The sequence below is a fragment of the Schistocerca nitens genome, chromosome 1, assembly GCF_023898315.1.
Source record: "Schistocerca nitens isolate TAMUIC-IGC-003100 chromosome 1, iqSchNite1.1, whole genome shotgun sequence".
In the NCBI taxonomy this organism is placed as follows: Eukaryota; Metazoa; Arthropoda; class Insecta; order Orthoptera; family Acrididae; genus Schistocerca; species Schistocerca nitens.
Window position 1 is genome coordinate 376,092,543 of NC_064614.1, and position 26,755 is coordinate 376,119,297.

The window sequence follows — 26,755 nt, forward strand, 5'->3', positions numbered from 1 at the left end:
TAGCACATCTGAAATGTAACGTCCACTGTTCAAAGTGCCGTCAATGCAAACAAGAGGTGACCGAGACGTGTAACCAATGGCACCCCGTACCATCACGCCGGGTGATACGCCAGTATGGCGATGACGAAAACACGCTTCCAATATGCGTTCACCGCGACGTCGCCAAACACGGATGCGAACATCATGATGCCGTAAACAGAAACAGGATTCATCCGAAAAAATGACGTTTTGCCATTCGTGCACCCAGGTTTGACGTTAAGTACACCATCGCATGCGCTCCTGTCTGTGATGCAGCGTCAAAGGCAACCGCAGCCATGGTCTCCGAGCTTATAGTCCATGCTGCTGCAAACGTCGTCGAACTGTTCGTGCAGATGGTCGTTGTCGTGCAAACGTCCCCATCTGTTGACTCAGGGATCGATACGTGGCTGCACGATCCGTTACAGCCATGCGGATAAGATGCCTGTCATCTTAACTGCTAGTGATACGAGGCCGTTGGGATACAGAACGGCGTTCCGTATTACTCTCCAGAACCCACCGATTCCACATTTTGCTAACAGTCATTGGATCTCGACCAACGCGAGCAGCAATGTCGCGATACAATAAAGCACAATCGCGATAGGCTACAATCCGACCTTTATCAAAGTCGGAAACGTGATGGTGCGCATTTCTCCTCCTGAAATGAGGTATCACAACAACGTTTCACCAGGCAACGACGGTCAGCTGCCGTTTGTGTATGAGAAATCGGTTGGAAACTTCCATGTCAGCACGTTGTAGGTGTCGCCACAGGCATCAGCCTTGTGTGAATGTTCTGAAAAGCTAATCATTTGCATATCACAGCATCTTCTTCCTGCCGGTTAAATTTCGCGTCTGTAGCACGTCATATTCGTGGTGTAGCACTTTTAATGGTCAGTAGTGTATATGCACCTTGGAAGAAATGAAGGAAGGACGATTATGGTTTACTGTCCCGTCGACAACGAGGTCATTAGAGACGGAGCACAAGCTCGTATTTTTTAAGTATGGGGAAGGAAATCGGCCGGCCACGCTCTTTCAAGGAAATCATTCCTCTATTTGCCTGGAGTGAGTTAGCGAAATCGCGGAAAACCTTAATTTGTATGGTCAGACACGATTTAGTTCGGTCGTCCTCCCAATTGCCTGTCCGTTTCAAATGGTTCAAATGGCTCTGAGCACTATGGGACTCAACTGCTGAGGTCATAAGTCCCCTAGAACTACTTAAACCTAACTAACCTAAGGACAACACACACATCCATGCCCGAGGCAGGATTCGAACCTGCGACCGTAGCGGTCGCGCGGTTCCAGACTGTAGCGCCAGAACCGCTCGGCCACCAGCGGCCGGCGCCTGTCCGTTTCACTAACCACTGAGTCACACCTTACGGTTGCACTATGGATCTGCAGTGATTATACTGGTGCGCAGAAAAATGAAAGATCTGAAACTAATACTGCCGTAGGGTATTAAAAATTGCGTTGCCAAATAAAACAACAAATAAAGATCTGCTAGCCGTAACTGCACACCCTGGCTATGTAAACAGTTTGATGGCTGTAACGATGATGGTTGAGCTATGTGTCGACATTTGTGAAACATTTTAATTCATTGTACTTCACTACAGTAAAACTTGTTGTAAGAGAAATATAATCTTTGATTACCATTAACAACGTCATGGGTCCCAGCTTTGATTCCAGGTCCTGAATGAATGTTACATAACTATCAACAAAAACGCAGCCAACGACTTCTAGTATAAAGAGTCACCCTCATTCTGACAGTAGCCTGCTCATATAGGGGGAAGGAGCGAGTAGGTGTTGGAGGCAACGCCTTGTACTTATGGTGCTGAACTGCCCTTAAAAGGGAGAAAGAATCAGCAATGATCAACAGCATGAGGGGGCAGAAGACATAGGGACCACTGCGTTTAAAACAATTATTGTTTATCCACAACAAATGTGACCATCATCCTGATGGTCTGTCCATTATCAAACGATTCCGAGTTAATCCTCATTCGGATCTCCAACAGGGGAGTTCCAAGGGGCAAGTGACCCTGAGAAACGGACTGAATAAGCAACGAAATCGTAGCTTCTACGAGACGGTGCGTGGAACGTCAGAAGTCTGAATGTGGTCGGGAAGATATAAAATAGGAATAGGTAAATGGAATGGCTCAGTCTATATATAGTGGGAGTTAGTGAAATTAACTGGAAAGAGGATGAGGATTTCTGGTTAGATTCGTGTTGGGTCAAATCGACTGCAGCACTTGAGTGGGTGCAGGTGATTAGACAGGATGCTTACGTACGTGTCACCTGTCAGAGCCGTATGTAGACGTATCAGGGATCCCGTATCATTCCAAACGCACACGCCCCACACCATTACAGAGAATCACCAGCTCGAACAATCCCCTACTCACATGCAGGATCCATGACCTCATGAGGTTATCTCACACCCGTACATGTCCATCCACTCGATACAATTTGAAACTATACTCGTCCGGCCAGACAACATGTTACCAGTCATCAACAGTCCAATGTCAGTGATGACGGGACAAGGCGAGGCTTAAAGCTTTGTTTCGTGCAGTCGTCAAGAGTACACGAGTGGACCTTGGGCTACGAAAGCCCATATAGATTATGTTTCGTTGAATAGTTCGCACACTGATGCTTGTTGATGGCCCAGCGTCGAAATCTGCAGCAATTTGCGGAAGGGTGTACTTATGTTAAAAATATAAACTCCGTCCGAACAGGCCTTGGAAGGTCCGACGGTACCGACAGGCCGCCGTGGCATCCTCAGACCATAGGCGTGACTGGATGCGGATATAGACGGGCACGTAGTCAGCACACCACTCTCCCAGTCGTATGTCAGTTTACGAGACCGGAGCCGCTACTTCTCAACCAAGTAGCTCGTCAGTTTGCCTCACAAGGACTGAGTGCACCTCGCTTGCCAACCGCTCTCGGCAGGCCGGATGGTCATCCATCCAAGTATTAGCCCAGCCCGACAGCGCGGAACTTCGCTGATCTGACGGGAGTTGGTGATACCACTGCGGCAAGGCCATTGGCTGCACTTCTGTCACGTTGAACGATTCTCTTCAGTCGTTGTTGATCCCGTTCTTGTAGGATCTTTTTCCGGTTGCAGCTATGTCGGAGATTTTATATTTTACCGGATTCCTGATATTCACGGTACACTCGTGAATTGGTAGTGCGGGAAAATCCCCAATTCATCGCTACCTCGGAGGTGCTGTGTCCCATCGCTCGCGCGCCGACTATCACATCACATTCAAACTCATTTAAACCTTGATAACCTGCAATTGTAGCAGTAGAACTGATTTAACAACTACGCCACATACTTTTGTCTTATACAGGCGTTGCTGACCGCAGCGCCGTATTCTTCCTGTTTAGATATCTCTGTATTTGAATACGCATGCCTACACCAGTGTTTTTGGCGCTTCAGTGCACATGCCGTCACAAGCAGAAGACGAAGAGACTGAAATTTTATGAGGACACTGAATGGGTAATACATAATCCAAAGAGGAATTAAAATCCAAAACTAGTGGGTGACAGGAACGCAAGAGAACACGATGTAATAGAAGACATAAAATTGACTAGGTAGTAGTACTTACAGAGGACAAAGACTGAATTCTGTAATAAAATGCAGCTGGTATTAGCAAATACACTATTCAAAAATCGCAAGAGGGGAAGGTATCCCTGGAGCCGACCTAGGAACACGGGAACATTCCATGTGGAATACATCCAGGCGAGACAGAGATTCGGAAATCGGATAGGGGATTGTAAAGCGCCTCCAGGCACATATAGAGATTTAGATTACAATGAACCCGCTTTTCTTTGGTGACGTTAGTCTGAGAATGTGACGGCTACTTCCATTGGCATTGTGTGAACAGGCACCTTTTTTCTTCGGTGGCCGTAGGAGAGCGAAGACCTGCTCCTGGCGCGTTAGCCGGGCCGCGTTCAAAGCTTTGGATTTGAAAACGAAAATCTTCACTTTTCGTTATGTATGTTGTAAATGGCCTCTAACCCACCTCTTCTTTAGTAAGAGGATGTATGTATTGAATTTTCTCCCGAGGCGAACATCCTGGCGTTAAAATATCATTACAGTGGATGAATATTGCGGAACTAGTAAACGTTTCGGTAAATGTTTTGTGGGTTCTTTCGGAACAATCTCTATTCCTTTAATTAATAATACACAAAAACTTAAGGCACTGTTTGGACTTATTTCTGTTGTTGAACTGCAATCAGATGGCGTTCGTTAGTCCTTCACTTGAATTACAGCTTGTTCATTGGCCGACAAATACTTCAAAGAGTGTTCACGCTGTGGGGCGGCGGGTGGAATAATTTTGTTATATAAGATGTAGAATGTTTTGTAATGTAGAAAGGATGCATTTTTCGGCCGATTAACCATATGTGGGGTGGCAGGTGGAATGATTGTTTATAAAATGGTTCCTATTATTTATTTATTTAATGCTGTTGTTTGCCGTTCTCAACACTGGCTCTCTAATTACAATATTGGCAACCAGAAAGTGATTAGCAAAACGTGAATCCTGTAATTAGATTTCCTAGTGCCCACTTCATCTGAGAAATACACTTATAGCTACAGCTTATAGCTCTGAGGAAATAGGAGATTGTCTGGGATTCATAATCCAAAACGATTCTGTCTAAAATGTTTACTATATTCTGAAAGTCACAGACCAAAAAAGTATCCACACAATCCAACTACCAGAGCAGTTCAGAGTCTAATGCGCTGATGCAACTATAACTGTTCAAATCAACTGTTTAAGTGAATGCTCGCCATAATTTGATGATAATGTTCATCAAACGCCCCGCTAAATAATGGTAGAAAGTTTGTCCCGCGGCGGCACGTGAAAATACGACATACGCAAACTGAAGATAGATCATTAAAGTCATCCCAGAATTAACACTTGACTCGAAAACGATTTCATGGTTACGCGTATCGCGAGTAATTTATTACGGCATCCAAGGCTGTTTATAGCAATGATACCGATGCGACGCGACTCCCGGCACAGATGGTGCGCTAATCAGCGTCTGGAGAGAACTGGGGCCTTTCTTCCTCTTTTTTTTTTTTAACTTTATTGATTTTCAATTCCCCCCGAAGGGGGGTGGCTGGCAGCAGCTTACTACGCTGCTCTACAGCCTACAGACTTTGTTTAAATAAAGGAAGAAGAAAGAAACAAGGTAAAACAGGCGATAAAATGGTGATTTGAAGTGTAAAATGGCGTAAAAATGCGGAAAGTTAAAACAGAAAGCAAAAGGGGTTGGCAATGTAGATAAAATACACAGGAATCAGACAAGGAACATAGTTGACACACAATTAAAAAACACGGCGACTTTCTTCCTCGCGCAGCGTTCTTATATATAAAGCCGCGGTGCGGACGGCTAAGGGAACGCCCGATCAAAATTGCTCTACTGACTAGCCGCTGGACTAGTAATGCACCACTTTAAGTTATTGAATAAATCATTGCTTCCTTTGCTGATGGCCGATGAAGCTCTCAATTTAAATGTGCAATCAGCACACAGGTAAGTAATCATAATAAAAGTCTGACGTGGCTAAGTCAAATATTTTGGGCGAGAGAATTAATTTAATTACACTACACGCAGTAGACGAGCTCTGAACTTGCCCTTTGGAGATACGCTATCGCTATAGTATTATAGTTATTCAATTGAAACGTCTCACATCTTTATGATTATAGCGGATCTCCCTTCTACTTAAATTTAAACATCCTAGCCTTATTTATTCGCCTACTTAATCTATCTTGCTTCCATAATTTCTAAGACAAAAACCAGAAAGCCATGAATTTCAACAGAAATTTTAATTTTTGAAATCCAGAATACTGTTTTTACTAAATTATTATGAAAAAGGAATCTAAATATAAATTTTTAAGTCTCTAGCTCTTTTCTGTTGCGTCAATGATTTTTACAGAAAAACGTCCAAATTTCGGAAAAGGTTAAAGTTATTGAACTGACATTCAACACATATTGATTTAGTGTTACTCCTGACATGCTAGAAACGTTTCAGGTTATTTACTTGATTTTTAAAGTATTGCGCAACATTTATGAGGTCAGAGCTAGTTACAGCAGACTAGGCTGGAGGCTGCTTCCCTACAACGCCCATGTAGATATTTCGTGTTCTATGTCTGTAAGACCTTGCATCATCTCTCAATGGGCTTTGTCAGTGGCTATGTATAATTTGGTGTAATTTGTTCATCGGTCACACGTGGTTACACACCGGGTTCTTTTAGCTTTTGCCCACGTATTTATACATACAGTGAGTAGATCGGACACGCCATTTATTGTAGTAACTTTGCTCACAATAGAGTGGTTTATACAAGATCTTTAAGCAATTGGTGGCACAAAATTACCATTTGGGGTGGCAGGTGGTCATGAAATGTGTTAAGGCATCCACGATATTCTGATATTTTCTGGAAGAAAATGGAGAATGGTTAATATCGTATGTGTATCTGGAAATAAATCATAAAGTTGGGTCAGGACATAAAACAGGAGACAATGAGCAACGATTCTAAGTGCTCCTGTGAGCGTTACGTAAAGGAATACATTTCGTTACATTCAGACATGTATTTTGATATCTACACTCCTGGAAATGGAAAAAAGAACACATTGACACCGGTGTGTCACACCCACCATACTTGCTCCGGACACTGCGAGAGGGCTGTACAAGCAATGATCACACGCACGGCACAGCGGACACACCAAGAACCGCGGCGTTGGCCATCGAATGGCGCTAGCTGCGCAGCATTTGTGCACCGCCGCCGTCTGTGTCAGCCAGTTTGCCGTGGCATACGGAGCTCCATCGCAGTCTTTAACACTGGTAGCATGCCGCGACAGCGTGGACGTGAACCGTATGTGCAGTTGACGGACTTTGAGCGAGGGCGTACAGTGGGCATGCGGGAGGCCGGGTGGACGTACCGCCGAATTGCTCAACACGTGGGGCGTGAGGTCTCCACAGTACATCGATGTTGTCGCCAGTGGTCGGCGGAAGGTGCACGTGCCCGTCGACCTGGGACCGGACCGCAGCGACGCACGGATGCACGCCAAGACCGTAGGATCCTACGCAGTGCCGTAGGGGACCGCACCGCCACTTCCCAGCAAATTAGGGACACTGTTGCTCCTGGGGTATCGGCGAGGACCATTCGCAACCGTCTCCATGAAGCTGGGCTACGGTCCCGCACACCGTTAGGCCGTCTTCCGCTCACGCCCCAACATCGTGCAGCCCGCCTCCAGTGGTGTCGCGACAGGCGTGAATGGAGGGACGAATGGAGACGTGTCGTCTTCAGCGATGAGAGTCGCTTCTGCCGTGGTGCCAATGATGGTCGTATGCGTGTTTGGCGCCGTGCAGGTGAGCGCCACAATCAGGACTGCATACGACCGAGGCACACAGGGCCAACACCCGGCATCATGGTGTGGGGAGCGATCTCCTACACTGGCCGTACACCACTGGTGATCGTCGAGGGGACACTGAATAGTGCACGGTACATCCAAACCGTCATCGAACCCATCGTTCTACCATTCCTAGACCGGCAAGGGAACTTGCTGTTCCAACAGGACAATGCACGTCCGCATGTATCCCGTGCCACCCAACGTGCTCTAGAAGGTGTAAGTCAACTACCCTGGCCAGCAAGATCTCCGGATCTGTCCCCCATTGAGCATGTTTGGGACTGGATGAAGCGTCGTCTCACGCGGTCTGCACGTCCAGCACGAACGCTGGTCCAACTGAGGCGCCAGGTGGAAATGGCATGGCAAGCCGTTCCACAGGACTACATCCAGCATCTCTACGATCGTCTCCATGGGAGAATAGCAGCCTGCATTGCTGCGAAAGGTGGGTATACACTGTACTAGTGCCGACATTGTGCATGCTCTGTTGCCTGTGTCTATGTGCCTGTGGTTCTGTCAGTGTGATCATGTGATGTATCTGACCCCAGGAATGTGTCAATAAAGTTTCCCCTTCCTGGGACAATGAATTCACGGTGTTCTTATTTCAATTTCCAGGAGTGTAGTATGTGATGCTCTTCGAAGGTCATCGTGTAGACATCTGCTTAAGGCGTTGGGCATTTTTACTACTGTGTCAGTATTGTAATAGTAGTTAAAATGCTCTACTCCTTAAGCAGATGACTACAAGATGACCGTCGGAGAACACCACATATTACTTTTACGTACGGGTTTGAGCAATGAAGAGTTTTTTTTCTTAAAGATGAGTTACTCCAGAACATTGTTCCATATGACAGTACTGAATGAAAATAGGCAAAATATGTTACACTTACTGACCTAGTGACATGTCTCACCAAGATTTCCAATGACTCCAAGTGGAAATGTTGTTAAACTAAGTTGTTTTAAGAGTGTCCAAATGTGCTTTTTCCAGTTTAAATTCTAATCAATATGAACAACTAAGGAATTTTGAAGAGTACACTCTACTGTTTATCATTTGTCATCATCTGTAACACTTATCATCGGTGTAGTACATCTGTATATGCGGAACTGAACTTTTTAAAATTGAAGGTGAAACCATTGCAGAAAACTAATCAACGACACTTTTAAAAACGTTGTTTGCCGTTTCTTCTGTTTTTGTATGTATGCTTGGATTGATTATAATACTAACGTCATTTGAAAAAACTACTAACTTTACTTGTTGTGCTGTTGTATATTAGATGGAAAATCGTGTACATATTTGAGGAATATTAGTGATCCAAGATTGAGTCTTGGGGACCACCATACGTGATACTTCCTCAGTCACTATTACGTCCCTGCAATCCATCGGTTGAACTATGGAGTCCTTACCACCACATCCGTGACGAAAATCGTTCATAAACAACTGCTTCGGCTGCAAAGGTCCTGGATGGTTGGTGACAAAATTATTGTTTACGCAAGACAGAAAAAAATTTGTATACTTAATACTCTACAATTTAATAGGCAAGATACAACAATTCCAGTTTTTCTGGACACTTCTACTTTCGATTCCTTTGCTACTGATCATGCAGTGGTTTGCTTATGGTCAAGGGCGATATTGCTCCCTGTTTGAAGATTCACCATAGTTTCAGTAGCTACTCATACACCGTTATGTTTTATTTTCTCGGACTCCTGTGGACTTAATCTCATAATCGTTGATGTTGTTGACATATAGAAACTGTGGGAAATGTTGACGACCATGTTTTGTGTGGTACAGCAGCAAAGACACAGTTTCTGCGGAGTACTTTAAAACTTGTCTTGCAAGGAGTACAGGAGAGCAACCAGGCTCCATCAAGAGCGCATTGCCCCACAGCCCAATGAGGAAAAGAAAGAAATGGGAAAAAACAAGGAAAGAATTAAAATGGAAAGGAATGTGGGTAAAAATAGTAACATGTATAACGATGGCGCAGGGAAATGCGAAATTTTGAAGTAACGCAGTTTCCACGAACGAACTAAGGAAACGGGAAATTTTGAAGTAACATAATTTCCAAGAAAAAACTAAAGAAAAATAAATTTTACTGACGAAAATACACGTGTGTAGTATACTACTTACGTTTCCTTCAGAAAATGTCACACAGTCTCTTTAGTTCTCAAGAATGACGTCGGAAAGATGTGCTCCCTTTTGAAGATTACGTTATGACAGCCTGTTATGGAAATTCCGGAATGTTGGTTGACGTATGACTCGGGGAGTGGCAGCGATTTCGTCATCAATCTTCTCTTTCAGTTGATGGGTAATAGGAGGACGTGTGCACCACACATTGCTCTTAAGATGTCCCTCAGGAAGAAATCAAAAATACGAAGATCATGAGATCTCGCAGGCCGTGGAATATTGCCGTTCCGTAAAATGACGCACCTTCCGAACAATTGGCGAACGGCTTCCATCGATTGTCGAGTACTATGTTACGTAATTTGGTCCTGCTGAAACCACATGTTTTCGATGTTAATATAGTGCAGTCCCGGCGTAAAGAATATTTCAACATACCAACATACAGACCGGAAGTTATTGCTGTCGCAATGCCATCCTCACGTTCACAAAAATAAGTGCCAGTTTCACCATGACGTGATACAGCACACTATATTGTAAGCTTAGAGTTATGTGATATATTTACATGTTTCTAAGGGAATTGGCGTCCACGCTAAATTCAGACACGTCGCACTGTGTCTCGTGGAATTAATTGGTGCACAATATGTAACTTATTGGGTTGGAACTTTAATTAGTGCAGTATACTTTATATGCTTCGTCAGCAAATCTCTAGCGCAGATGCATGTTGTCGAACGCAGCGGCTAGGTATCCTGTCGATAGAAACTCGAACAGCTGCAGTGCTCTCTTGGGTACGTACCGTTCGATCGTCAACTGGACGTTGAACCTGCTTCTTCAAAATTATGCATCCACGTAGTAGTTTCATGAGCAGACGGGACACGTCCACGAGGTCCTGGCTGTAATGCTGTCGAAATATCATTTGCAGTCAAACTGCTCGAAAAGCGCTCTCAATGTGAAATCACGATCAACTCCACTCCAATGCAATGTGATTGCTAAATGACGACGCGATCACACAGCTGTTCATCGTTTCCAAACCACTGCCGACAGTACAATGAGGACAATACTAACGTTCAAAATTTTCCGTTTCCCTCCACTAAATTGTATTACTCCATGCTAAAGTAACCACAACTGTTTCGGAAACCTTTGACAATAAAGGGGCATAAATAATAGTTTATGTCCTCTACAAAGGTCAAGGATCAATCAGCATTAGGACTCGAATATCAAATAATTTGGTGATGGAAAAAAAGTTTTGGAACGTGAGGAAATACTGCTGCCAACACTACGACGAAACTGAAGAATTCAAGATGTATCTGGGAAATACAAACTGGGAAGAGCTACCGGACACACACAGTGCGAAAAAATAATGTAATAAATTCAGTAACATAGACATATCAAATATAATGAGCTCGTCGACGACGCAACTGCTGGATACGTCAGATCAAGGATACACAATGGCCAGTGATGTCATGTGCAAATGATGCTGATCCAAATTAATTATCACCGAAATGTAACACAGCATTAAGAAATGCCAACTGGAGTGTCAGGCCTATCGCGCGGCGTACTGTTTGATCGTCAAAGTTGAAAGCGAGCAGAATTATCACATTAACAACTCGAGTGCCAAAGAGTACTGATTCACTACTAGGGAGATAAGCAGAAAAATATGGGCTGAATGACATGGGATTAAAGATGAGAACCGCTCTGGCTCGCCGACTGGAGTGGCCGAGCGATTCTAGGCGCTACAGTCTTGAACCCCACGACCGCTACGGTCGCAGGCTCGAATCCTGCCTCGGGCATGGATGTGTGTGATGCCCTTAGGTTAGTTGGGTTTAAGTAGTTCTAAGTTCTAGGGGACTGATGACCTCAGAAGTTAAGTCCCATAGTGCTCAAAGCCATTTGAACCATTTTTGCTCTGGCTCAAAGATGATAGAGGTAGACCCACGTTGTTTCATTCACGTAAGCATACACAAGTTTCAAATCGCATTTTATTTCATCGATACCGCGCGCGGTAGCCGAGCCGTCCAAATGCGACATGTCACGGTACGCGCGGCTCCCCCCGTCGGAGGTTCGAGTCCTCCGTCGGGCATGGTTCAAATGGCTCTGAGCACTATGGGACTTAACATCTGAGGTCATCAGTCCCCTAGACTTAGAACTACTGAAACCTAACTAACCTAAGGACATCACACACATCCACGCCAGAGGCAGGATTCGAACCTGCGACCGTAGCTGTCGCGCGGTTATAGACTGAAGCGCCTAGAACCGCTCGGCCACTGCGGCGGGCCCTCGGGCATGGGTGTGTGTGTTGTCCTTAGCGTAGGTCAGTTTGAGTTCGATTAAGTAGTGTGTAAGCTTTGCGGCCGATGACCTCAGCAGTTTGGTCCCATAAGACCTTACCACGTATTTCCAATTCCCAATTTCATTAATAACACGCAAAATCAATTTAATTTCTGACGAAGATACCGCTTGAAACATGAAACATATGAAGAACGCTTTACAAATTTTTATTCAAATGTGTTATTTTTAGGTAATATGTGCTTGGAAAACGTATTCTTGAAGGCGGTATGGTGATGTAACGCGACCTGTCGAATATTATCTATACGAGTGAATACAGAGAGTACTTGGCTCGGAAAATTCGATGGAGAAAGTCCAAGATGTTATATTCCGATTTCCCAATAATTACAAGATTTATAAAATTCTGAAATTCATGTTTCTCCAATACCGACTTCAGATGAACTGTCTGGATGATTTGCTTGCAAACCAAGTTACCATGAACGTAAGTGAGCGATGAAGATCTCCATACCCGATAATATGCACAGAGGTGACAAACGTCATGGGATACGTGCTAATATGCCCTTTCATCGCGGCATACTGCAGCAACTTGACACGGTGTGGACCAAACAAATCGGAGCCATTCCGCCTCTACAGAGCGTCCATAATTGCGGAGGTGTCACCGGATCTTGCACGAGCTGACGTCTCTATTATGCCCCTTAAGTGTTCGATGGGGCATGTCGGCGATATGGGAGGCCACATCATTCGCTCGAACCAATCGCGAACAATTGTCGCTCGGTGGCACGGCGCATTGTCATCCATAAAAATTCCGTCATTGTTAGGGAATGTGAAATCCCAGAATGGTTGCCAATGGCCTCCACTTAGCCGAACATAACCATTTCCTGTCAATGATCTGTTCAGTTGGACCAAAGGACCCAGTCGCTTCCATGTAAACACTGTTCACACCATTATGGAGTCACCATGAGCTTGCACAGTGCCTTGTTGATACTTGGGTTCATAGCTTCGTGGGGTATGCGCCACAATGGAAACCTACTAGGGGCTCTAAGCAACTGAAATAGGGACTTGTCTGATCAGGCCACGGTTTTCCAGTTGACTAGGGTCAAGCCGATACGATTACAAGCCCAGGAGAGGCGATGCAGGCGATGTCGTGCTGTTAGAAAGGCAATCGGTCTTTCGTCTGCAGCCAAAGCTCACGAACGCAACATTTCGGCGACATATGGTAACGGATACGTTCGTCGTATGTTCCACCTTGATTTCTGCGGTTTTTTACGCAGTGTTGCTTTTGTATTACCATCGATAACTCTACGCCAACGCCGCTGCTCTTGGTCGTTAAGGCCGTCGGCACTGCTTCGCCCATGATGAGAGGTAATGCCTGAAATCTGATCGCGTCCAATGATTTTTGTTACCTCAGTCTACATATTTGTGAGAATTTATGTTAAGCGCCCGCAGAAAGACGCAACGGACTGGCAGCAATCAGAAGTTTGTTGGTAGCTTGCCGTCTGGCTGCAATTGTTTCTTCGTACTCCTACTGAATTTCCTGTTTTTGTGGGATAGCCATGAATAGAGACGGAAACATTCATGTTGCTCGTCATTCGACTCCTCTCTAATTGTTGCTAAGCAACGGTGTGGATGACTCGAGAGACCCTGTACTGTTGAGACCTGCGTTACGTGAAGATTTGTTGTTTACTCTAACACGAGAAGCGGAAAATAATCACCGCACAATTAAGAAAACTGTGTAGTGGTACTGAAAGTGTGTAACTATGTTCTGGTGACTGCGGCAGTGTCCCGGGGATAAGGAAATAAATAAATAAGGAAAACTTTTTACAGGTGGGAAATGTGGACATTTCCCACCCGTATCAAGTTTTCCTTATTTATTTATTTCCTTATCCCCGGGACACTGCCGCAGTCACCACAACATAGTTGCACACTTTCAGTACCAGTTTACAACTGTACCGGCAGTGGAACTGCATATCATCTCGGATATATTGTGTGTCACGAGGTTGAACTTATTCGTGCTGAGTCCGCGATCCGACTTCTAGCAGTTCCAGCGAGCACCGTCATGCCCGTGAGTCAAATTGGTTTGGCCAGACCAGCGAACGGGTGCACCTCACACTGAAATATGCCGGGATTTCAGTTTTCTGATAGGAAAGTTCTGGTAATCAGAATACCATACCGCGTAGTTTGCAAGTTTTCATGGACGCATCAGATAATTATTGCTGCCGCAGAGCGCCGCTCCTCGCACACAGCGCGCTGTTTTCTGCTGCCTCCTGGATCAACGGGAAAGGGTAAAATACTGTGGCACCGCCGCAGGGTTGTTGAACGATATTCACAGCTCCCTGTTCTCAGGTGAACCATACTTCTCGGTTCACCTGGTCGTAGCCGATTCCATTTGAAGAGAATTGGGCCTCACAGAGGATCTATGTAAACAAAGTCAGATTGCGTTGTAAAAGGGATTAATTCAGGAGAGAATTTGTATAGTTTCCACCCCAATGTATGCTTTTCCAAACTCTATTCTTCTTCTGATTTGTGTTTGTCACTTTTGTGCAAGATTGATCAGCTGGTTGTAGATACAAAAGGCTACTAAAACTTGTCATCATTTTGTAAACCTAAATACTCCACTGTTAACATTGATACTGCCTCAACCATTCATTGTTTTTAATTTATTTTGATATTACATGGGTACACCAGCAATTTAAGGTTCAGTCTTATTAAATTAATTAATTTGATTATTAATTTGAATTTTGAAAGTGACCGCAGACGTAGGCAACAAAAGTGATATGAGTAAATTCATTAATTCATATCTAAAAATTAAGGGTGTAGCTCACTATTTGAAGGTTATTGAGAAGACAGTGCTTTTCTTTATGTTAGAATAATGACATTTAGCGTTACTCAGACATATATCTATGACTAAAGCCAGCGACCGGTAGCACCCTTTCTATGTCCATTTCCCTGTCCCATACCTCTGTCCATTTCCTCCTCTCCACTGTCTGTGCCCATTTTTTCAGATTCTAATTAATATGTATACCAAATTTGGTTGAAATCTTTCTAAAGATTTAGAATGAGCTTTTGACCCATGATTTTTCCCGTGTACGCATATTTAAAATATATTTCACATATATTTAACATGTACTGAAGAGCCAAAAAATTTGTACACCTACCTAGCGTGCAGGTGCCCCCGCGAGAACGCGGAAGTGCCGCAACCATGGATCCTGCAGGGTTTGCCAAAAATCCGTAAGAGTACGAAGGAATGGAGATTTCTTCTGAAGAGCACGTTGCAAGGTATCCCAGATATGCTCGATAATTCTCATTTTAGGATAATCTGGTGGCCAGCGGAGGTGTTTAAACTAAGAGGACTGTTTCGGGGGCCACCCTGTACCAATTCTGGACGTATGAGGTGTCGCATTGTCCTGCTGGAATTGTCCACGGCCGTCGGAATGCACAACGGACATGAAGGGATGCAGGTGATCAGACAGGATGCTAACATACGTGTCACCCATCAGAGTCGTGTGTAGACGTATCAGCAGTCCCATATCTCTCCAACTGCGCACGCCCCAACCCGTTACAGGGCCTCCACCACCTTGAACATTCCCCTGCTAATATGCAGGGTCCATGGATTTAGAGGTTGTCTCAATACCCGAACACGTCCATCCGCTCGATACAATTTGAAACGAGACAGGTTTCCATTCAACAGTCCAATGTCGTTGTTGCGGGCCCAGGAGAGGCGTAAATCTTTGTATCGCGCAGTCATCAAGGATACACGAGTCAAGTGTACCTTCGGCTCCGAAAGCCCATATCGATGATGTTTCATTGAATGTTTCGGACGCTGTCACTTGTTGATGGCCCAGCATTGAAATCTGCATCAATTAGCGGAAAAGCTGCATTTCTGTCACGTTGAACGTTATCTTAAGTCGTCGTTGGTCGCGTTCTTCCAGGATTTTTTTTCTGGCTGCAGCTGTGTCGGAGATTTAATGTTTTACCGGATTCCTGATCTCTTACCTAAATCTCGATAACCTTCCAGTATAGCAGCAGTAACCCATCTAACAACTGCGCAAGACACTTATTGTCTTATTGCCGACCGCAGCGCCGTATTCTGCATGTTTATATCTTTCTCTGAATTTGAACACGCTTGCCTATACCAGTTTCTTTGACGCTTCAGTGTATTTCACCACTATCTCCATCGAATTTCGCCCTACAATTTGCACGCAACTCATTGTTTATGACGTCGTATCTCCTGAATTACATGCTGTACAATGCTACGTTTCGGGGGTACGTCCAGTGGCGTATGTGCACGCTGTCCACGCAACGTATTGCGAATAGAGTTAATACTAAGGAAGTAATAAATTACTAACTAATGTTTCATACGACAGCTTCACTGCATCAACAGCGAAAATGTGATGGGTTGTAAGCTTTTCTCCTTACATCATTTCGTGGAGTTGTTTATTACAGACAAATTATAAAAAATGGAAACAGGGTGCGCATGTCAGTGGATAGAGTCGGGTTCAAAGTTTTGTGACAGCTTCGCTGCTATTTGTTTTTGTCAACGTGGCGACTGCAACGTAAGACACATCATTTTGTGTGATGGAGTTCTCGCGAAGTCATTCTATTCTTCAAAACGCTCATTCCGCCGTCGATTCAGCAAGAAGCTGCCTCTGCACAACCAGATTTACGACTGACGTACAAAGTTCTCGGAAGCTGGTTGCCTACGCTTAGAGAAGACCACTGGTCGGCCACGGTCGTCTCATGAATTGTCGGGCGTATCCGAGATGCGTCCACACGGAGCCATCGGATGTCCATAAGACGGGCGGGCGAGGATCTTCAACTTCCCTAATAACAACGTGGCTTATTCTGAAATGACGCCTACATTTGAAGCCTTACAATTTGCAGTTACTGCAGCGACTGCGTCGCGGTGACCGTAAGATAAAGAGCGAATTTTGCGTTTCATTTCTCCAGGATATGGCAGAAGACACTTTTACCAAACGATTAATCTTTTCGGAGGAATCGGATTTTCATCGGCTGACAAAGGTATGCCTCGATAATGTAAGAATTTGTGTGTCAAAATCCTGATGTCGTCGTCGAAGTGAAAGAGACTCACCGAAACTGAATGTGCTTTGTTCTGTTTCTGTTCACAAAGTTTATTGACCATCTTTTTTTGCGGAGGGAACTGTGACAGGAATGTCATACCTTGACATGCTGCAAAATTTCCTGTTTCATCAACTTCACGAGGATTCCAGTGATTTAAATTTTATGTATGACGGCCCCCCACCTCACTCTCACCCTAAGGTGCGGAGTCATCTTAACACCATCCCACAACATAGGATTGGAGGAGATGGGCAACAAGATCTTATTAATTGCTTTTGGTCTTGTGGGGTATATAACAGGCAGAGGCTGTGTCGCACTAATAGCAGCTACTCTTTAAGAGCTGAGGAATGGAGTTATTGAAGCTGTCGATTCAGTAAACATGGACCTGTTGACTCTTGTGTGGAATCTCTCGGACCACCGTTTCAATGTTTCTCGAACAACACATGGTGCTCTTGTTGACTGTATGGTACAGTGTCTGTGCGAACATAAATATTTGAACCTTCCTCTATCGACTGACATGCATAATGTGTTTCTATCCTCCACAGTTTGCCTGTAATAAACACCTGAAATCTGTTCTTTCTTTTTGAATCATCCCGTATAAGGATTAGCACGCCGTTGTCTATACTGCTTTTCCGCCCCACCCCACCCCTTTGATAGGTAAGAGGTTCATACCCCAACAGTGATTCGTTCCAGACAGTAAATGGTACTTGTAGGAAGTCTGGTTGAAAACGGTCCATTGTTTTAGGAGTGTTTGTGGACTGACTCCATTACTTTTCAACACCATGGTTCCAAAGGCGTGCAGAAATTCTATAATGCCCGTATGAAATTAGAAACTAGTGAGGTACGTGATACTGAATTTCAGACTAGGAAGCAATCAGGGTGTTCAGCTACGCTCAACATGCTCACAAAATTCAAACACTGAGAAATGATGATTATGATCAACTGGAACGGCCGTTCCTCGTCTTCAGTGCAGTAACCAAAGCTTTCATGTCTGGTTGCGTGCTGCTTTTCATTTGGATAGGAGAGAAGCTTCGTTTCGTGAGGACAGTTGGCATATATGAAGTTACACCCAACGAGAGAACAATTACCACTGCCCTTACTAGAGCCTGAAGCTCTAAATTAACTCATCTTGACGTTAGCACGCTACTTTATGCGTAACCACTTACTCCTTCAAGTCTGTTGCAAGGCTGCCTGCTAGAGTGTATCACATCCTGCTGGCACGATCCCTGTAGACACTATATAATGTAAAAAAGCTCTAAGCCGAGGCAATTATTTCGAACTTTCGCAGATGACACACATTTGCCCGGTACGTTTTCTCGTTCGGTAATTCCCTTTGAAGTGTGTGTTCGATTAGCATTTGCAGCGTGTCAAGTGCAGTTAGGCTCAGTGAATTCAGGAGCGCGTCCGGAACGGTGGTGAAGGGCGCCATGGGGGAGGGTCTGTGGCGGAAACTACTGTACTGAAGGGGGGGCGCGCGGACAATCGCCTCGCGTGGTCACCGCCTGCAATTGTTTCTGCGCGACTACAAAGCGCGGCGCACACGCCGCTAATGGCCGCAATATGCTCCGGGCAGCGCGCCTGCGCCGCCCCGGGGGCCATTAAATTGAGAGGCCGTGTTCGCGCATTCGTTTCTGAACGACGCCCTGGCTCCAAAGATGCCTCCCTTTTTTTGTCCAGCTCGCCCCCTCTTTTCCGCTCCTTGTCCCTCTCTCGTAAGAGTAGGGCCATTCGCTTTACGAGTGACCCTTTAGTGCGTAATTTGCAAATTAATTGTGCAGCACAATGAAGCTCTCTCCTGTGTAATGAATCGCTTTTCATGTAAACAGCTGCCCTCGTCCGCACTGGGCGGCATACGCGCGTCTGTGCGAGTCCGTGCCCTCTGCGCGCTGCGAGAGCTGCCTCTCTAGCCCTCACTTCTCTTGTGCAGAAAAATAGCGTAACTAGCCCTTTGAGGAGAAAGGCGCAAGCGAGGAGTGTGCCAACCGTCGACAACAGCCGGAGCACGGCAGGTGGCTGGACTGCGTGCGGCACACAGCTTCCACTTCCCTTGGCACCCTAACTATCCCAGTATCGAGACTCCTCTCTTGGCTGCATCGAAAGGAGTTCGTTTTTCTAATGGCCACCGAGAGTAAATGACATTCGTACAGGAGTACATGTTGGGTGTCACTCAAACTACTAACTTCAAATTTCCATGCAAATGCTTAAAACCATTTTAAGATTCACTACCTGTTGCATTCCTCGAACATCAGGAAGTAGTACGTACCTGGGACCTTGTGGAGTGTTTCGACACTTGGTGAAACGCGTACAGGCGACTAAAACCATTTTGTTACGGTACAGTTTAAACAGCAGATTACAAGCGGACCCTCCACACTGTAAATCATGCGCTTCAAATATGTTGTAGAGGCACTTACCCTGAGTACCTGGCTATCCGGTTTCTTTAGCGACGTGCCTTGGTTTTTGAGAAAATCGATTTTGAAGTTTATTACCCACTTTGTATACTCGTAACATTACATACATCCCGAAAAAATCAGCGTAACGCACCGGCAACGATTCCAAAGATTCACGGATACCGTGCTGGAAGTGCCGTGTTCGAATCCTGCTCGTGTATTTTTTTTCTTTCAAAATCGACCGAATTTTTCAATTTTATTTCAAAGAATATCAACAAACAGTGTAAGGCGTGCGAAGCGAAATTACAAAGATATATTCAGTTATTAATTTTTTTCAAATATTCATTCCGTTTGTGGTTGGCAGTTGGAGTTCCAAATGTTCGTACAACGGTCGCTTCTTGTATTACCAGCCGGCCGGTGTGGCCGAGCGGTTCTAGGTGATTCAGTCTGGAACCGCGGGACCGCTACGGTCGCAAGTTCGAATCCTGCCTCGGGCATGGATGTGTGTGATGTACTTAGGTTTAAGTAGTTCTAAGTTCTAGGGGACTGATGACCTCACAAGTTAACTCCCACAGTGCTAAGAGCCATTTGAACCATTTGAACCTTGTATTACCTGAAATCGATCTCCGCCCACTATCGTCCCCTCTCCAGTGAATACCGTTAGCCATTACGGGAACCCCAGCTCCTAGTTGTGGCCAATGAGGATGCGAGTTGTATTTTTTTACCTTCGCATCTAACTACAGCGCCAGTTGCTAAGAGTCTCTAGTGCCGTGTGTTAGAAAAATTCTGTGAAATGGAAGAACCAAGTGTTTCTGCAATAGTGCAGCCAGAAAAAGGTCCACAGGCAGAGGAGTTGAACGAAGAATCAAAAGGCGAAATCACAAATGCCATTAAATATGCCAAAAATGTACTCCGCGAGCAGGATTAGAACACGTTACACAAAGCGCGGTAGCCGGGAACCTTTATCGCCGCGCTACTCTGACTTGCTTCGAATATATGTAATGTTACGGGTATACAAAGTACGCAACGAACTTCAAAATCGATTTTCTCAAGAACCAAGGTGCGTCGCTAAAAAATCGGATACCCAGGTGTTCAGGGTAAGTGCCTCTACAACAAATTCGAAGGGCATCAAACTCCGTGATTTACAGTATGGAGGGTCCCCTTTTTAGACTGTGATTTACATGTACCTTAAGTATCAACAGCTGTGGCAGCACAGACAAACATAACGCGCATAATATTAATGTAATTTTTGATGGTACAAACGGGTGAAGTAAAGTAGGAAATATAGTTATCACTCGTTATTTCTTATTTCGTTTACCAACAGGAGTAACTACGATGGCGTGCTGAAAAATAATGTCCCCGAATTTTCTGGTGTGTTCTCAAATCAGTTAAGGTATTATATATGCCGTATTACTCGATCAACTGCCCTACTTGTCTGATGTAAGTTGCAACCCTCTGCTGCTAGACGGTTTCGAATTGTAGCAGCCGGCCGAAGTGGCCGTGCGGTTAAAGGCGCTGCAGTCTGGAACCGCAAGACCGCTACGGTCGCAGGTTCGAATCCTGCCTCGGGCATGGATGTTTGTGATGTCCTTAGGTTAGTTCATTTTAACTAGTTCTAAGTTCTAGGGGACTAATGACCTCAGCAGTTGAGTCCCATAGTGCTCAGAGCCATTTGAATTGTAGCATATGACATAGCAGTGTGTAATGTAACTAGGTCTGTGCATGGGAAACAGCGTGCTGTAATCGAATTTCTAACCACAGAGACCATGCCTGCAATTGAGATCCATAGAAGTGTGAAAGCTGTGTAGGATGATTATTGCGACATCAGTAACGAGCGACGTTGGGATTTCCGTGCTCATAATGAACCGAATGTTGGTGCCAACCTCAACGTGAATAACACAGCTCGGAGTGGTCGACCGCGTACGGCAACCGACGAGACGAGTTTGGAATCAGGTAGTTGACCTTTTCACAGAAAGTCGTCGGATAACTCAGATAAGAGTGGCATATCACGAGAACGTTTACGGCCATCACTGCCGATATGCGATGCAGAAATCTGTGTGCACGATGAGTGTCTTGAATGTTCATTCGTGACCTGAAGCAAAGTAGACTGGACATTTGTCAATAATTTCTTTTATGTTTTGAGATTGAGGGTGCTGATTTCGTCAACAACATAGTAGCAGGTGATGAAAGCTGTGTTCGCTATTTTTAAGCCGAAAACAAGTGAGCATCACTTTAGTTCCGCCACAAATGATCACCGACGCCAAACAGTTCAAGAACATGCCATCAGTAGGCAAAGTCTTGCCCAAAATGAGCTGAGATTTTCAAAGTGTGGTGCATTTGGAATTAATGCCTAAAGACACCAGAAAAGCTCTCCAAGGTTTTGCATGTTCTTCAGAAAACTGCCGTGATTCGAAGAGTTCTTCCAAAGATCGAGTGCCCTCTCCTCCAGCACGACAATGCCAACTCATACACGAGCGCTGCGACATTTGCAACAATCCCATGCCTTGGTTTCACTGTCATCGATCATCCTACATAAAATACCGTCTTAGCGCCACCCGATTTTCGTGTTCCCAAAGCTGAAAGAACACCTTAGAATACTTCACTTTGATAGTGATGAAGCGGTGCAAGCAGAGGTGAGATTGTGGTGCTGTCATCAAAGCCAAACATTCTACATTGACGCAATCGACAAACTGGTCGGCCGTTGGAGGACGACTGTGTTGAGGAACATATAAGTTGACATAAAGAATACAGATACAGAAAGTTAATAAAGTTGGTTTTATTTCAAAAGCTTTAAGAGTATTCATTAGAAATTCGGAGGCGTTACCTTTCAGCACGCCCTTGTATTTACACTGAAATAACTTTATATACATTGCTGTGATACTTTTCCGAAGTCAGATATTGTATTATAAGGCGTACCTAGGAGCAGATATAGAAACAGATCATCATCTTAAAAAAGGACATATAAGTTTAAGAGAAACGTTAGAAAGAATCAATGTGTAAAGATGTGGGATGCTGAAGAACTGAAAATTATGAGACGCATTGGAGGTTCTCTGAGGCTGTGGGTGCTGCGATAATGTATGTGGCAATAAGTAGTTCAGTTGCAGAATAATGGACAGACCTAAAAAGGATAAAACTCAGAAGGAGAGGCAAAAATAGGTACAAGGTACACAACTGCAACGAAAATTGAGTAACAAAAGCAGTACTTCAACTGATCGACGAAAGAAGGGCATAAAAGAAATCCATGAAAAGAAAGGACTACAGCTATACACTTGAGTTTAAATCAATAAGAAAAACAAACAAGCTAAAGGGAGATCGCCGCACTAAAATGTGAAGAAACTGAAATGAAATGGTGGTCGTGAGGACAGATTCAACATAGAGAAAAGTCACGAGCAATGGCGTCAACTTAAGAGAGTAAATGTAATACCACTGGCAAAACCTGAAGAAAGAGAATACTCTGAGGGCCTATACTAGAGGGAAAAACTATCTTCTGACTTGATGGAAGAGGAGATGGTTGTTGTCAGGAAAATGTAGGAGGTCTAGTTCTAGGATCTGATTCTGATGGAGCTTTGGAAGACTTGTGAAAAAACAAGACCGAAGTTTATAACCACATTCGGCTATCCGAGGACGCATCCAACAGCGGCCAAAAATTCCACTTGCCCTGGTGTCTACCTTCCGCAGAGCTCGCACCATACTACTGCGATTCCCACTCAAGTTAAGACACTTTTTTTGTGATTGTCGTATTCCCGTGCCTAGGTTAGTTATGTAGTACCCGCATGCATGTCCGAAGGAACATTATTTCTGACTATACAGGGTGGTCAATTGATCGTGAGCGGGCCAAATATCTCACGATATAAGCGTCAAACGAAAAAACTACAAAGAACGACACTTGTCTAGTTTGATGGGGGAAACCAGATGGCGCTGTGGTTGGCCCTCTAGATGGCTCTGCCATAGGTCAAACGGATATCAACTGCGTTTTTTTTAATAGAAACCCCCATTTTTATTACATATTCTTGTAGTACGTAAAGAAATAGGAATGTTTTAGTTGGAACACTTTATTCTCTTTGTGACAGATGGCGCTGTAATAGTCACAAACATATGGCTCACAATTTTAGACAAACCATTGGTAACAGTTAGGTTTTTTAAATTAAAATACAGAACGTAGGAACGTTTGAACATTTTATTTCGGTTTTTCCAATGTGATATATGTGAACTTATCATTCCTGAGAACGCATGCTGTTACATAGTGCCGGCCGGTGTGGCCGTGCGGTTCTAGGCGCTTCAGTCTGGAACCGCGTGACCGCTACGGTCGCAGGTTCGAATCTTGCCTTGGGCATGGATGTGTGTGATGTCCTTATGTTAAATAGGTTTAAGTAGTTCTACGTTCTAGGGGACTGATGACCTCAGATGTTAATTCCCAGAGTGCTCAGAACCATTTGCACAATTTGTTACAGCGTGATTACCTGTAAATACCACATTAATGCAATAAATGCTCAAAATGATGTCCGTCAACCTCAATGCATTTGGTAATACGTGTAATGACATACCTTTCAAGAGCGGGTAGTTCGCCTTCCGTAATGTTCGCACATGCATCGACAAAGAGCTGACGCATGTTGTCAGGCGTTGTCGGTGGATCACGATAGCAAATACCCTTCAACTTTCCCCACAGAAAGAAATCAGGGGACGTCAGATCCGGTGAACGTGCGGGCCATGGTATAGTGCTTCGACGATAAATCCATCTGTCATGAAATATGCTATTCAATAACGCTTCAACCGCACGCGAGCTATGTGCCGGACATCCATCATTTTAGAAGTACATCGCCATTCTGTCTTGCAGTGAAACACCATGTAGTAACATCGGTAGAACATTACGTAGGAAATCAGCATACATTGCACCATTTAGATTGCCATCGATAAAATGGGGACCAATTATCCTTCCTCCCATAATGCCGCACCATACATTAACCCGCCTCGGTCGCTTATGTCCCACTTGTCGTAGGCATCGAGGATTTTACGTTGCCCAATAGTGCATATTATGCCGGTTTACGTTACCGCTATTGGTGAATGACGCTTCGTCGCTAAATAGAACGCCTGCAAAAAATCTGTCACCATCCTGTAATTTCTCTTGTGCCCAGTGGCAGAACTGTACACGACATTCAAAGTCGTCGCCATGCAATTAATGGTGAATACAAATATGGTACGGGTGCAATCGATGTTGATGTAGCATTCCTAACACCGACGCTTTGAGATTCCCGATTCTCGCGCAATTTGACTGCTACTGACGTGCGGATTAGCCGCGACATCAGCTAAAACACCTACTTGGGCATCATAATTTGTTGCAGGTCGTGGTTGACGTTTCATATGTGGCTGAACACTTCCTGCTTCCTTAAATAACGTAACTATCCGGCGAACGGTCCGGACACTTGGATGATATCGTCGAGGATACAGAGCAGCATACATAGCACACGCCCGTTGGGTATTTTGATCACGATAGCCATACATCAACACGATATCGACCTTTTCCACAATTGGTAAACAGTCCATTTTAACACGGGTAATGTATCACGAAGCAAATACCGTCCGCACTGGCGGAATGTTACGTGATATCACTTACTTATAAGTTTGTGACTATTACAGCGCCATCTATCACAAAGTGAAAAAAGTGGTCCAACTAAAACATTCATATTCCTTTACGTACTACACGAATATGTAATAAAAATGGGGTTTCTATTTTAAAAAACGCAACTGATATCCGTTTGACCTATGGCACCGCCATCTATCGGGCCAACCATAGCGCCATCTGGTTTCCCCCTTCAAGCTAAACGAGTTTCGCTCTTTCTAGTTTTTTGTTTGATGTTTATTTTGTGAGATATTTGGCCCTGTCACCATCAATGGACCACCGTTATAGTGCTGCACAATCACTGCGCTGCAGTACAGTAGTTGATTAAATTTGCAGGCGATTTGGGGCTATAGGTTGTGCGAAATTTAATACACAGTGCAGTAACAATTGCTCTAACTCACCTTGGCCTCCAGTCAATCAGAGTGTGGATGAGTGATACGATGCTGCTTCACGCTTATGCCATATCTTATCAACTATAGTGGCTGGCGAGCAATGACGTGCCAGTCTACCGGGAACTCATGACCAGTAGTTGCCTTTGGGTGAGAGATTTGGAGGCCGTGCTCGCCAGAGCCACAATCCATTACAGTTCGAATTAGGTCAGAACGGGACTCACAATATGAGGTCTTACGTTATCCTGTTGAAAGATACATTGAAGATAGGCCACAGCCACCAATATTAGAAATTTAACGGCTGCTGTCTAAATAACAAGTTATGCGAACCAGAGGTGATGGTGTTGTATACCCAGTGGCACCCCATAGCTGCACGCTACATGGTGCTGCACCTATAGGACGATGACGAATGAACCTGGCTGCGTTCATTTTCCTTTCCACTTATGGATACTTCTATCTTGATTAATGCTCCGTACAGAACTGGGACTCGTCTGAAAATATGAAGTGGTGTCACCACTGTGTCCAGCGTTGTTATTGGACGCTCCACTGTCGGAGCGTCACTGCTGGCGCGTGAAGGGACGCCGCATTGGGCCGCCGTGCTGACGGTCTCCAGTGCTCCAGATGGTGTCAAAATGTCCCATGCAGGTTCCCTTATTACGTATAAAATGACTCTCTTGCAGTTTCAAATCAATTTCTGAATGAGATGCCGGTTTCGCAATCTTTCCTCGTATGAAAGACGTATCAGAACGTATGTTACAAGGCATTGTGGATGGTAGATGGGCAACGTGTTGGTAAATTTCGCTAATAAACTTATTTTCGAAAACGTTTGGTTTGCGTCTTAGGTTCTAAGAAACGTAGAAGGGGATGCAGGCAATTTGGACCACCTAAGCTAGGCAAGGAGGAGAGGAGACATTGAATATTACCGGCAATAACACAGTCTATTTCAGTTACAAAAGGTGTTAATATGATCGCCAGCAACTTCGTTTCATTTTGTTAACCGTCTGATGACGTCTTCACGAAACTTTGTCCCTAGCTCACCGGATCTGTTGCCAATGGATTTTCATTTCTGAGGGGACATGAAAACCTTGGTGTATGAGGCAACCGTGCAGGCAGCACATCTTGCAGTCATTCGTGATATAATGGGAATCTTTCCTCCAAGCATTCGACAATATATGCAAGAAATTATGTTGTGCAAGAATGGAGGATCTGCAGTGGAATAAGCTCACAATCAAAAGAAAAAAAATTCAAAAAGTCAAGATCACTGGGAAAGTATTGGTATCGATAATCGATACCAATAATATGATATTACCATCTTAGGATCTGTAATAGGTTTACAATCAATATAGCAATACACAAAATTAATTGTCTGTACGCTTGGAAAAGTAATATTCCCTAAGCTCTACAAATTCAAATGATCTCCTCCATGTGTGTTATGAGCGGCTTATGGAATAGCCATTGTGTTTCCTCTGCATCT